This window comes from Podarcis cretensis (assembly GCF_951804945.1).
Source record: "Podarcis cretensis genome assembly, chromosome: Z".
Taxonomy (NCBI): Eukaryota; Metazoa; Chordata; class Lepidosauria; order Squamata; family Lacertidae; genus Podarcis; species Podarcis cretensis.
This window is the reverse complement of record NC_137184.1, coordinates 40901774-40914674: the sequence shown is the minus strand read 5'-3', so window position 1 is coordinate 40914674 and position 12901 is coordinate 40901774. Positions and strand designations below refer to the sequence as shown.

The 12901-nt window shown below is 43.6% G+C and overlaps 1 protein-coding gene across 4 annotated transcripts in view; it reads right to left on the bottom strand.

The window, feature by feature from the left end:
• Positions 1 to 12901, bottom strand: part of IL1RAPL2 (interleukin 1 receptor accessory protein like 2) — a 495328-nt gene that overhangs the window by 288202 nt on the left and 194225 nt on the right. The gene's annotated exons all lie outside the window — the stretch shown is intronic.

Here is a 12901-nt window from a genome sequence, read left to right as displayed (position 1 = left end):
AATACTTTGGCCACCTCATGAGAAGAGAAGACTTCCTGGAAAAGACCCTGATGTTGGTACAGATTGAGGGCACAAGGAGAAGGGGACGACAGAGGAGGAGATGGTTGGACAGTGTTCTCGAAGCTACGAACATGAGTTTGACCAAACTGCGGGAGGCAGTGGAAGACAGGAGGGCCTGGCGTGCTCTGGTCCATGGGGTCACGAAGAGTCGGACACGACTAAAAGACTAAACAACAACGAAATATCAACTATTGGGGATATTTACTACTCACAGTTGCATATGTCATTATGTTCTGATGCTATATTTAATAAAGTGGTCCTAGTCTTGCCCCATACCTTGTGTCTTGCCTCATTATTTCCAGTATCCTAATGTCATCCAGTTCAGCTTTTAATGATTTCATTGTGGAACAGCTCCAGTGCTATCGTGAAGTCCTTGGTTTATTGAACACCTCCCTGAACTTGTCAGTAAACAGTGAATATGATCCACACAGCAGCAGGGGTGGGTATCAGACAGTTTCCCAGATGCATAAGTTTCTTGTGTTATCCCTCAGCATGAAGGGCTGTGAAGGCTACAAGTTTAAGCTGGGCCTTTTGCCTGGGCAATGATAGTCTTTCCCAGCTCTAGCTTGTTCCCACTCATGGCACTTTCCCTTTTTTGATCTCTTTGACCTGTTTCCTGGCTGATGGTATGGTTCTTCTACCTGGTATCTACCTACAACCAAGCAGAGCTGCATTCGCAGTAGAGCTGAACCACAATTTCTCCATGGAGATTTTTCTGAGAAAACAACAGGGATTTTCCTGTGCCTCATGCATCTTGAAAAAGATGACTGCTTTGCATAGTTTTCTCCAAATATTTTCAGATATTTGTTATGGGTACCCCAGAACGATGCCATGTCCTGGGCATTGTGGAAGATGAAGAAAGGAGGAAAGCTGCTGACACAGTTGCTGCTGCAATTGCTTGCAACACACACACACACACACACACACACACACACACAAAAAAACAACCTGGGGAGTAGGGTGAAACAGTAAGAAGCTGTGCCACTGCCAATGGTGAGTCCCATACTCAAGATAAATGGCTGGGGGTGGGATTCTTAAGAAATATAGTGAAATGGTCTTCTCATTTTTTGCCCACCAATAAGAAAGGGAAACACAGTGATTGGTTTATGAACACTTGGTAGAAAATGAAGCTATCGGTTGAAAGAGGTAACTATAGGTCTGGATGGTGATAAAGAGTCAAGGAAGCTTCCCCATACCTGTCCCTTTCTGGAAGGAAAAAAACGTAAGTAATCTGTTTAACATGAAAGTCAATTTTAGATCTTCTTTTATTACGCTTTATGGCCTGTGAAGTGCCTTCCCTTTCATGCTTTCAAGTGAATGGTATGCAATTCCTGCATGGATGATAGATTTCCCTTTAGAAAAAGAAGTGAAGGTCTTAACTTTTTAATACAAATCATTCCCCAGGAATCCTTAGCTGCAGCTCAAGCTGCTTAATTCAAAGAGTTATATCGCTCATTTTAAGAAACTTTAAGTGACATTAATCAGGCCCGGCTATTTTTATTATTCATGTATAACAATGCTAATCTAGCATGACTAGACTCTTTAACCAGCGTATTAAAAGCTTTTCCTCCCTAAAGTGGGATTTAGTGGTTTAAAAAAAGCATTATTTTTTTTTACATAATCTGCTTACGTGTGTGTGCTGCATTTACTGAAGATTAACAAAAGGGTTTCATTATTAAATAGCCATTAACTATTCAATTGTCACTGTTCCATCCTGATCTTCTGAAAGGCAAGATCATCACACATAATTGTAGGGTTCGTGACAGCTCCCGTAACACACCACATACATTTTTTAAAATGTTCACTTGTCCCTATCTCCCAATGACAATTTTCTATCCACCCACTAAACTACGCAGCCTTTGTGAAGCAATAGCCGAACCGAAGTTTCTTAAGCTAGTCTCCTTTTCCCACCAGAGCTTCAGATTCCTTCTTTCTAACCCAGGGATGGAGAAACTGCGCCCTCCAGATGCTGTTAGACTCCACATGCAAAAGCGCTCCATGTTCAGTTCGGAAGAAGTTTTTCCATGGAAGGAAATCCCCTTGAAATCCCCTTTACCTTTTTAATGCAGTTTAGTACTGCTTGCACAACCCGCCCCCCTACCCACCTTTTACAGGTGGCCTTTTCTTCTCTGTTTCAGATTCCAGCCAACCCATGGTTAATGTGCTTGGGGATGGGGAGCTGGGGGTTCTCCATATGTTGTTGGACTCCAACTCCCATCAGCCCCAGCCAGCATAGCCCAATATTCAAGGATGATGGGATTCAGAATCCAGCATATATGGAAGTCTACAGTTTCCCCATTCTTGTTCTAACCCCATCTGACAAAAACTTCAAAACCGTGAAGTATGCTGTCCACCTAATCCAGGATTACCTCTGGGCAAGGTAACACATGAAAGTTTCTCTGTTGAGGATGCAGCATCTAATGGTGACTTGGACAGGCCACCACACAGGTCAACAGAACTTTCACATGATCTCACTTTTCAGTTGCAACATTCACCTATGGAAACAGTGAGTGATATGTCTACAAATGTGAACCAGTCTTCAGGCATTTTGCTTTCCAACTCTGTATTGTTACTGATTACCAAAGAATTGGATTTATAAATGAAGAATGGGAGAAAGATCTAGATCCCTGAGGTTCAAGAGGTCAACAACTCCATATTCTGGCATACTGTCCCGGTTTTGATCAAGTCCCAAGATCTCATTTCTACTGCCCAAATCCCCATCCTAAATTTGAAATCAGGAATCCTGCTTCCAATCATTGGAAGAGGAACCCAGGTCCTAGAAGCTTAGGAGATCAATGCTCCCATCCTCTGGCCTTTTCTTCTGATATTGACCAGGCCTTCCTTGAAAATATGTTTCTACTGCTGGCAAAATCACTTAAAGATTATGGATGGAGTCCAGAGAGAAAAGTATTTGTGCCATTCTACTTGGGAGGCTGAACAAAACACAGTGTATAATCTGAGAAGAAAGGAACAGAGAGCCTTGTACATAGCAGGGAGACATTCAACTAAGCGTACAGAGGAAGAACTCCTTCAGAACTACACAGCCAGAGCACATGCTACCTCACTGAATATAATGCCACTCTGCCTGGTTCCTAAGCAACACCCACCCACACAACTGGCTGACTGTAACGCCAACAGAATTAACCCTTAATTTACAAATTGAATGATCCATGCAGTTCTAGTTCCAACACCAACTGCTCAGTTTCCAAAATTTGAAGTAAGGACTCCTGCTTCCAATGCCCTACATTGTTGTCATCTCTCTATCTCAAGAGAAATGGAGTGCCCCTCTTGAGATGAAGTCAAACCACTGGAGAATCACAGCACCTGTGAATCTACAGAGACCAGTAACTTGCAACCGCTGCTTCCCGTATTGTTTTTGCTGCGTTAGCAGCACTGAAGTGACCTCTCTGTGACGCAAGCCTGGGCAGTTTGTAAGGAGATCCCTGGGTTGCCCAGACAACAAGTCTCAGCCTCGCTGATGTGGTCGAAAATAAAGCAGAGCAATATATATTTGACACCAAGTGGGCTGCAGGAGTTGCCAGAAGGAGGCTTATAAGATGCTGTCCAACCATTTTAGGGACTCCACTCTGGATTTGTGTAGGGTTTACTGCTTTGTCCCTTCTTCTCCCAAAGATGATCTGTAAAGCAGCGGGTATGCATTTTTCCTCAGTGTTTGACCCCAAAGCATTTCTCCTGAATGAGTATAATAATAATAATAAAATTTATTATTTGTACTCCGCCCATTTGGCTGGGTTTCCCCAGCCACTCTGGGCGGCTTCCAACAAAGACCACAGCTTTAGGATCAGAGTTTTCCTTCTCATAGATGGGTTCCCTTCCCAGGTTGACAAGCCCCATCTGCCCCTTGCTTCCTTCTACAGCACGTGCAGAAACCACCTTCTTGATTGTTGGAGCCACTTTTTCAATGAGTGGTAGAGGGATCCAGATCCTTGAGGTTCAGGAGATCAATTCTCTCTCTCCCTCTCTCATACTCTGGCATACTGTCCTGATCTTGACCAGACCTGAAGATCTCATTCATACATTCAAAAGGAGGACTTCTGCTTCCAGTGAAGAGAGTGATCTCCCCTCTCAACTATTCCCATCTTATTATGCTGGTGTCTTGAACTAATGAGGCTCAACACTGCAATGAGTGATACACCCCCCCTCCCTCAATCTTATTGTTTCAGCATTTGCTTCAACTAATGCAGTCTGACACTTTCTAATGTGATCAGTCTTTCATACCTTAATGATGACAACTAACACTAATTCAACCTGATTCTAATAGGATATGATGTGGAAAGTTGTTGATGTGATGAAACAGAAAAGTTGAGTAACTTCCAGTTCACTTTCCAAGAAATTGATTGAGTTGTACTGGTACAGAAGAAAACTGGTACAGAAGAAAACATCTCCTACATAACCACATATCTAATACTACTGGGGTTCTTAACCTGTGGGCCTCAGAAGGATCATGAACCAGGTGCAGATATAAATGATTTTTCCAATGCAATAAAAGAAATTGTAGACAAATGTTTGTGTATATTTTTAAAGGAAGGGGGCCTCATAGCTTTCATTAGATTCTCAAAGTGGTCTGCAACCCAGAAGAGAACCACTGCTCTATTAGATCATGTGTAACTCATCTACAATTAAAGGGGTGGTTTATTTTTCTTTTGCTACTTCATCTTAGCACTGCCATCATGGCACGACCAGATGTCTATGTGGTTGCTTTCACTGCTGAGAAACTGCTTTCAAGGAAGGGGCGCAGTTCAGTGGCAGAATATCTGCTTTGCATGCAGAAGGTCCCAGATGCCACCTCCAACATCTCTAGGTAGGACTGGATAAGCCCCTGTCTGAAACCCTGGAAAACAACTGACAGACAAGGTAGAAAATACTGAGCTAAATAGACCAATAGTCTGACTCGGTATAAGACAGCTCCTTGGGGTTTCAGACAGGGGTCTGTCGCAGCAGGGAGACAGCAGGGATTGAACGTGGGATAGTCTACATGTAAAGCAGATTCTCTGGCACTAAGCTATGGACCTTCCCCAGAGAAAGGGGCTTCTGTGGAAGTTACCAGGATTTGCCATGTTGAACTAGGCATCTCATGGACTAAGCTACTGCTTAGGACTGACAGTGCTTAGACTTCAGAACCTCTTCATGCACCTCGGGAAAGGGCTACAGCTCAGTCAGCAGAGCATCTACTTTGCACGCAGAAGCACCAAGCTTCCATCCCTGTGTAGGAGAGACATCCGCCTGAAATATGGAGAGCCTCAGCCAGGCACCCTGGGGGTCGCGCTGCTGGGGGTGGTGCGCTCCCCCCACATTCCTCTTCCTCCGCCAGTGACTACAGTGGATTTGGGGCTCAAGAACTCCTACTCCAGATCTTATTTTGGAAATGACCGTCTGAAGGCCCAACCACCCTAAAGCAGAAAAAGACATCTGCACAAATACCTTGTTCTGGTTTTACATTTGCAAAGGCCTTTTGCTCCACTTCGCACACTCACAGCTGTGGCACAATGGGTCAGTGTGCCTGGCTATTAGCCAGAAGGTTGGCGGTTCAAGCCCACCCAAGGATGGCTGTGGGCAGAATTCCTGCATTGCAGGGGGTTGGACAAGATGACCCTCAGGGTGCCTTCTAGCTCTACAATTCTATGATTCTATGATTCTCCCCTACTTCAGGGTCTTTCTGCCAATGAGAGCAGAAGCATTCTGTGCCTGGGTTCATTATTATGTGGGAAGCCTTGATGATAACCAGCCCTTTGTCCTTTGAGTTCAACTGCCAAAAGGTCATGCTTTTAAGTACTCAAGATCTCATGCAGAAAACCCCACAGGCTACACTTGGGAAGGTCGTTCCAGTCCCTATGACCCCATTTTATTTATATCTCAATGTCATTGCAATGAAATTTCAGTTTGGTGGCAGCGCATGTGTGTGAAACAAGAGTACCAAATAATACTTCCCCAAGAATGCAGAATCAATCTGGGAATGTGCTAAAGATATCTCAGCATAACCAATACTTTTTTTCCCAGTCGGAACTCACTGGAACTCCGTTTCAGCACCTCTCAGGTGGGCACCATTACCATTCTACGAGAACAAGGGAGGCATTCATGGTGAGTTCTGGCACCTCTTTTTCTAGAAAAATAGCACTGAGTATAACCATCTGATTTGTATGTGTTCCCTCACATGGTATTGCATATTCAGGATTCTTAGATGCAAAAGAAGATACGTATATGTTGCTTTTGGAACTGCATGTCTGTTAAACAACTTACTTATGGCATCTTGCTCCTCATTCATAACAACATAATGATTTTCAATGGTTGTTTTTTCTATGCTTTTAGCGGTTCTTATTTGTATAGGTGGGACGCGGGTGGCGCTGTGGGTAAAACCTCAGCGCCTAGGACTTGCCGATCGTATGGTCTGCGGTTCGAATCCCCGCGGCGGGTTGAGCTCCTGTCGTTCGGTCCCAGCTCCTGCCCACCTAGCAGTTCAAAAGCACCCTTAAATGCAAGTAGGTAAATAGGTACCGCTTTATAGCGGGAAGGTAAACGGCGTTTCTGTGTGCTGCTCTGGTACTGGTTTGCCGGAGCAGCGTCGTCACGCTGGCCACGTGACCTGGAAGTGTCTGCGGACAGCGCTGGCTCCCGGCCTCTAGAGTGAGATGAGCGCACAACCCTAGAGTCTGTCAAGACTGGCCCGTACGGGCAGGGGTACCTTTATTTGTATAGGTAAGATGCCTTGAGTCGTGTCAGGGGGAAAAGTGTAATAATAACTGTAAAAACAGCAACAACATAAGAAGACCCCTGCTGGATTAGGCCAAAGGGGGCCCCAGACCAGCATTCTCTTCTTGCAGTGGTCAACCAGATGCCTATGGGAAGTCCACAAAGAGGACCTCAGTGCAACAGTTCTGCCCCCACCTTGGACTGCCAGCAGCTGGTATTCAGAGGAATACTGCAATCTCCTAGACTTTGCCCAGTGTCTATATGTGTGTGTGTATTGTAAAAGTGTTCCTGTTATATATATATATATATATATATATATATATATATATATACACACACACACACACACACATATATATATATATATATATATATATATATATGGACAGATCGTGAAGCTGAGGCTCCAATACATTGGCCACCTCATGAGAAGAGAAGACTCCCTGGAAAAGACCCTGATGTTGGGAAAGATGGAGGGCACAAAGAGAAGGGGACGGCAGAGGATGAAGTGGTTGGGCAGTGTTCTTGAAGCTAACAACATGAGTTTGACCAAGCTGTGGGAGGCAGTGGAAGATCATGAAGAATCGGACATGACAAAACAACAACAAATATGTATGTGGGGGGGGGGGACAATTTTAGAATAGGGCCCTACAAAACTTCATTTGGGAGATCCTCCAAAAGTCTGCTCACTCAATACTTTCCCTGACAGAGGGTGGATTTTCCGTGATCACAATCACCCTCTAATAATTTAGTGATCCTGGAAAAAAAACAAAAAAAACACAGCCTGTAGAGTTAAATTTTAGAACTTTGTATTATGGGCTAGAGTTAAGACTCCACCCATTCAACCTTCCTTTGCTCTGCTTTTCAGTTTCAGTTTTTGCTCTCAATGTAGCCTGCAATCAAGATGCATGCTTGTTTGCCTGCAGCGAGAAAAGTTTGTTTCTTCTGCAGTTATTACAATTAGCAGAGCAGCATTGTGGGGTTACTGCTAAAAGGTGAGATAAAGAGTTAAAGTGATGGGGGGGGGGGGGAAACAACCCTACTATTTACCCGTTACTCTTTTGAAACACTCACTACATTCAAATTATAGTGGATATTTTTCTTCTCTTTCTTAAGTACTTGATGGGGAAAGATGAAAACAGCTGTAGGGGAACAGAAACACTGCTGTGCACACTATGGATAGCTGACAGACTAGAAACCTAGGCTGTAACAAAGGCCTATTTTTTATTTTCCTAATCTTTGCAGCTCAACATGAGACCTTTTTAGGGTTTCTAGACATAAAAATCGACTCAGCAACCAGTTTAAAAAATTCCAGTTGCTATCCACATGTCCTTCCCTAAACTTGGAATATAGACGAGTTTGTTTTTCAAGTGGAATTTAAACCTGAGGTAACTAACCCAGCATCAAAGCCAAGCTCAGAAGCTCACTGTCATTACCAAAGTAATTCAGTTCGTGATGAATCAGAATGCAGGGACAGACCACAGGTGAAAGAGAACTGGAGCTAAAGGCAAAGTTAAACTTTTGAGACTGGTATTCCTGAGGATCTCTCGTAAGGGGTGAGACAATTCAACAGATTTAACTTCATTCATACCCAGAAAACAGTGTGGGGTTGTAATTTCCAACAAGAATGGTTTCAAAATTATGAATGGTTAGAATATTCTCTACCAGCTGATACAGTTTCTGTCTATGCTTGTCTAAACCTCCAGCCAAATATGTAAAAATAAGATGTCTTTACTTTGAGAGGTTTCAAAGACTAGAAGAAGGCATTTGAAAAATCAAGAGGGTTTCACAAACATGGTTCATGTTTCAGTAATGTTTACGTGGCATGAAAAAGAAACTTTTGGTGCATGTTTTGGTATCGCCTTGTTTGCTGTATCCTTAACATTCCTTTCTTAGGAAACAAAAAAATGCCAGTCATTTCATTCCTATCATACATACTTATTCTTCTGTTAACTTATAGAAAGGGCTATGTAAACGTAGGGTTGCCATATTTCATTAAGTAAAAACCAGGACATCCCAAAGTTGTTGAGCTTTTCCTTTACAAAATTGCCCCCCCCAACCATGATTTTTCTGTTGACTTGCCTAAGATCCAGGAGAAAGTGCCACCTTTCATAAATTCTCCCCGGACATCAATTCCACCTTTGAAATCCCAGTAATGTTTGGGAAATTCCATACATGTGGCAGCCCTAGTAAATGTCAAGTTAACACACTTTCTGTATGGGGGTGGGAAAGGCCCCTGTCTTTCCCTTTCCTTGGGTTGGCCTTTGCATCTTCTCCCTCTGGAGAATGGGGAATTGGTTGGCACCTTGTGCTTCCCCCCCACACAAAATGCTCTGACTCTAGGGCTGATACTCTCTCCAACAGTGTGGAGAGAACACAGCTATAACTGCTGGCCCACCAACCTTAGTCTGTTTTCAGGAAGCCCCCACTTGCCTCCTTACTAGTCCAAGGGGTGGCACTGGCTGTCCACATGCTCCTCCTCAGTCCCTGTGTTGTCTTTGTAGAACATTGTAGAACTTAGAAGGAGAATGGAGCACATTGGCTCTAGCCCCACCTACTGTTGGCCTCCTACCTTACACAACATCAGTCCCAGCCACCACTGGGTGCTGGTGCCTGCAAAGGTATCATAGCACAGTTTCACATGTCAGGGAGTAAGGAAAAGGGAGAGTGAAACAAAGAAAGAAGCTCCACAGTGGTTGCCGGGTAAGAGATGTTGAAGGCTCACAGGCCATCAGAACAATTACAGTCAAACTTAGTACTCTTGGGAATATACAATAATTTTATTAAATTTTATTAAATAAGCATACTGCCCTTTATCTTTTAATTTCAGGGCAGTTCACATGGTGTTTAATCTACCGTACTTTTCTAGATTTCATTTCCTGCCACAACCTCTCAGCATTTATGAATGTGCTTTTTGAATAATGTGGGTGTTATGATATTGCAATGGCCATATTAGACATACTGTACTGTGATATGACACTTATCAAGGTGGCCTTAAGTTATGCCACCTATCAAGCACACATACAAACAATGAGATGTTTTGCTTCTTCAACTGTAAACAGCCTGCAACTTTTCTTCCAAGCTGTTTTTCAATTCTACCTACCCCCATCTAAATATTTCTATTTAACTCCCCTGCTCGGCACATAACCACTAGACAGTTCCATTTGCTTCACTGAACACAAGTAACAATCAAGAAAGATCAAAAGCCATCCTGTTTTGGAGATAGTAAGGGAAAAGACATCATCCCGGCTGAGAGTATCTTATATAATCCCCACCAGACACAGTGAGTAAATAAATTGGCAAAATCTTCTTGTTGTTGTTTTTTAATGTCACTGCGGAAAAACATCATCAAAGGCAGAACAATGACAAAAACGATGACAGCGACCGTTTGGGGAAAAGGGCTCCTGTGGCCGATCCTCAGCTGGTGTAAAGTAGGATGGGGCCATGCTAAAAGGCCAGCCAAGTTCAATGGAAACAGCAAGACTTTCCATAAAACTTAAAGATATGCTGAGTACTGGCAGGGAAAGGTTGCAGGAGCTAGAGAGGCTGCAGGTAGCCAGAAGTTGGTGCAGTTGGCTAGCAAGGAGTCTGGAAGCAGGAAGAGGCAATAGTGGGCTAGCAGCCAGTGAAACTTCTAGAAGTACAGATGAACAAGAGTTAGAGACCAAATCTGGCCCTCCAGACCTCTCTATCAGGCCCTTGAGAACCTGCCCAGGCCTCACACCCTCATCAGTGTGGGACATTATTACAGTCAAAGCCAACAATTCATGTTTTGCTAGATAGGCACATGAAGAGTCTGAGGCTCAAAGAGCTTTCCTTGTAAAATTTGCTAGAGAGAACTCTGTGAGATCACTTCCTTTATCTGCCTTAGGAGGAAGCTATAATACTACACATACCTTGGGATGAATACACTTCAGGTTAAGCATTTTTGGGTTGCGCTCTGCGGTGACCCGGAAGTAACAGAGTACATTACTTCTGGGTTTTGCCACTTGTGCATGTGCAGATGCTCAAAATGATGTCACACGCATGCACGGAAGCGGCAAAACGTGGCCTGCACACGCGCAGACATGCAGTCGCGTGTTATGTTCACTTCAGGATGCGAACGGGGCTCTGGAACGGATCCCATTCGCATCCAGAGGTACCACTGTACTTTCTTCCTATCTAGGTCTCACTTTCTTCATCATGCCTCCAAGCTGACCACACATGTGTGCCTGAGCTCTGCAGCTCAGACACCATTTTCAAATTAGATATTTGAACTTTAGTAACTAAGATAGCTTTTATAAACCTGCCTTCATTTTGCTACTGTAATTGCTGCTTCAAAACCTAGATATGTAAGGAAATACTTACACAAAAAATGTGTTTGTGTGCGTGTCCCCAGAACCTCTCTTCCTGCACAGCCACAACCACTGGGTTCTTCAGATTACAGTTCTTTGTTGGGGACAGGATGTTACATCACACACTATCCCATATACTTCAGCAGCAAATTGTTGGAGTGCCACTTTCCCCTGTGGCCTGTCAGTCCCTCAAATTCCTTCTAGACCCTCTCTCATGCTGAGCTTTGGCTCAACCAGAACTTCTGGCAGATCCTTTCTGCCCTATCCATTTCCTTCCTCCTCAGTTATAAGGAACTCTGAAGCCACACTGTCAACCAGTGAATCTCTCCCCAGATGTTCCTTATCCGTTTTATCAGGCCACATTGCAGGGAGGAGAATTGGCAAGTCTTGTCTGGCTGCAGGCTTGTCTCCCAATCATTCTCCACCAGCATGCCCTGCTAACTGGGTTGCTGATCCTATATTCACCGAGGACAGATGCACAGAGAGTAGTGGGGTGGTCCTTCACATCCTTCTTCATGTGGAAAGAACCCACTCTGACTTGGTGCATCTCAGCCAGTAACTGCAAAAGCCGCTAACTGGACTACATTCCATGGTCCATCCCTTTCTTCACTCCGTTCCCTAGGGATCTATTTGCACCACCAATACAAGGTCTTGCTGGCCAGAAAAGTCAAATAATTAAAGTTTGACAATGCTCACAAATGCCCATAAGTGAGCCCACTCTGAAAACTATTGTATAAAAATAAAATCCTGTTATCCATTAACATCTACCTCCCTCTCTCCTAAAGAAAAAGTTAAGAGCGTTCTAAAAATGGAAGCAAGTTCAATTTGACTCAAAGCTTTTAAGAAAACTTTGCTCCAGTAGACTTTTGAGTGCACAGCAAATAGAGCCACACACTTGTTAGGAGCTCATTATATCTTTTCTGACATTTATCTTCAATCAGTTTCCTACGATTCCATTTAGAGATTATTAAAAAGAGAGGAGAGAGAGGTGGGGAGGGAAAGAATTGTGAAAGTGAAATGAAGGTGAAATGAATCACTCTAAAGAGCATGTATCAAAGTGGTTATTAAATGATTTTTAATTGTTGATGGCCAGCTTAACAGTGTCAAGTGGACAGCAGCGAGCTGAATATATATATATTTCTGGAATTTCCACCACTGCAATCCTGCCTGCAAATGCAGTGCTTTATTGCCTCTGCATAGGACTAAATGGCTTTTGAATTGTTGTTGTTGTTGTTAGTTGAATTTGTATACTGTCCTTCATCCAAAGAGCAGCAGCATCATTATTGTCATTTATAGACTAACTGGAGATCTTGAAGCAGTTTACAAAAGATAAATGTGTGTGAGGGACTGAGATTGTGTGTGTGTGTGTGTAACACACACTAGCACAGTACATACAACAGAAATGATGCTAAATATTCTTGAAATATTTGAAGATGCTTCTCAATACCCATTTAGTGCCTCTTTTCCAAAGCTAAAAACATATCCAGTTCCTTCAGTCCTCCTTCCTAAGACTTGGTCTCCATAGCCCAGCTTCATCATCTTGGTCACCTTCCTCTAGTTACATTCCACACATCTCTCCTTCTCCTTCTACCACCCCTTGTCCCTTGCTTGATCCTTCCTAATAGCAAATACTTCTGTCCTTCCGTCCCTCTGCTCTGCTATCTTTGAGCAATAGAGGCACGCATACACACTGAGGTTTTTTGCAAGAGGGGGAAGCCACGTCCATCTGCTGCTACAGCAAAAGTGCCGCCTTGGGCACCTGCCATGGGGTGCTGACTCATAAGGCATCCCTCATGGGA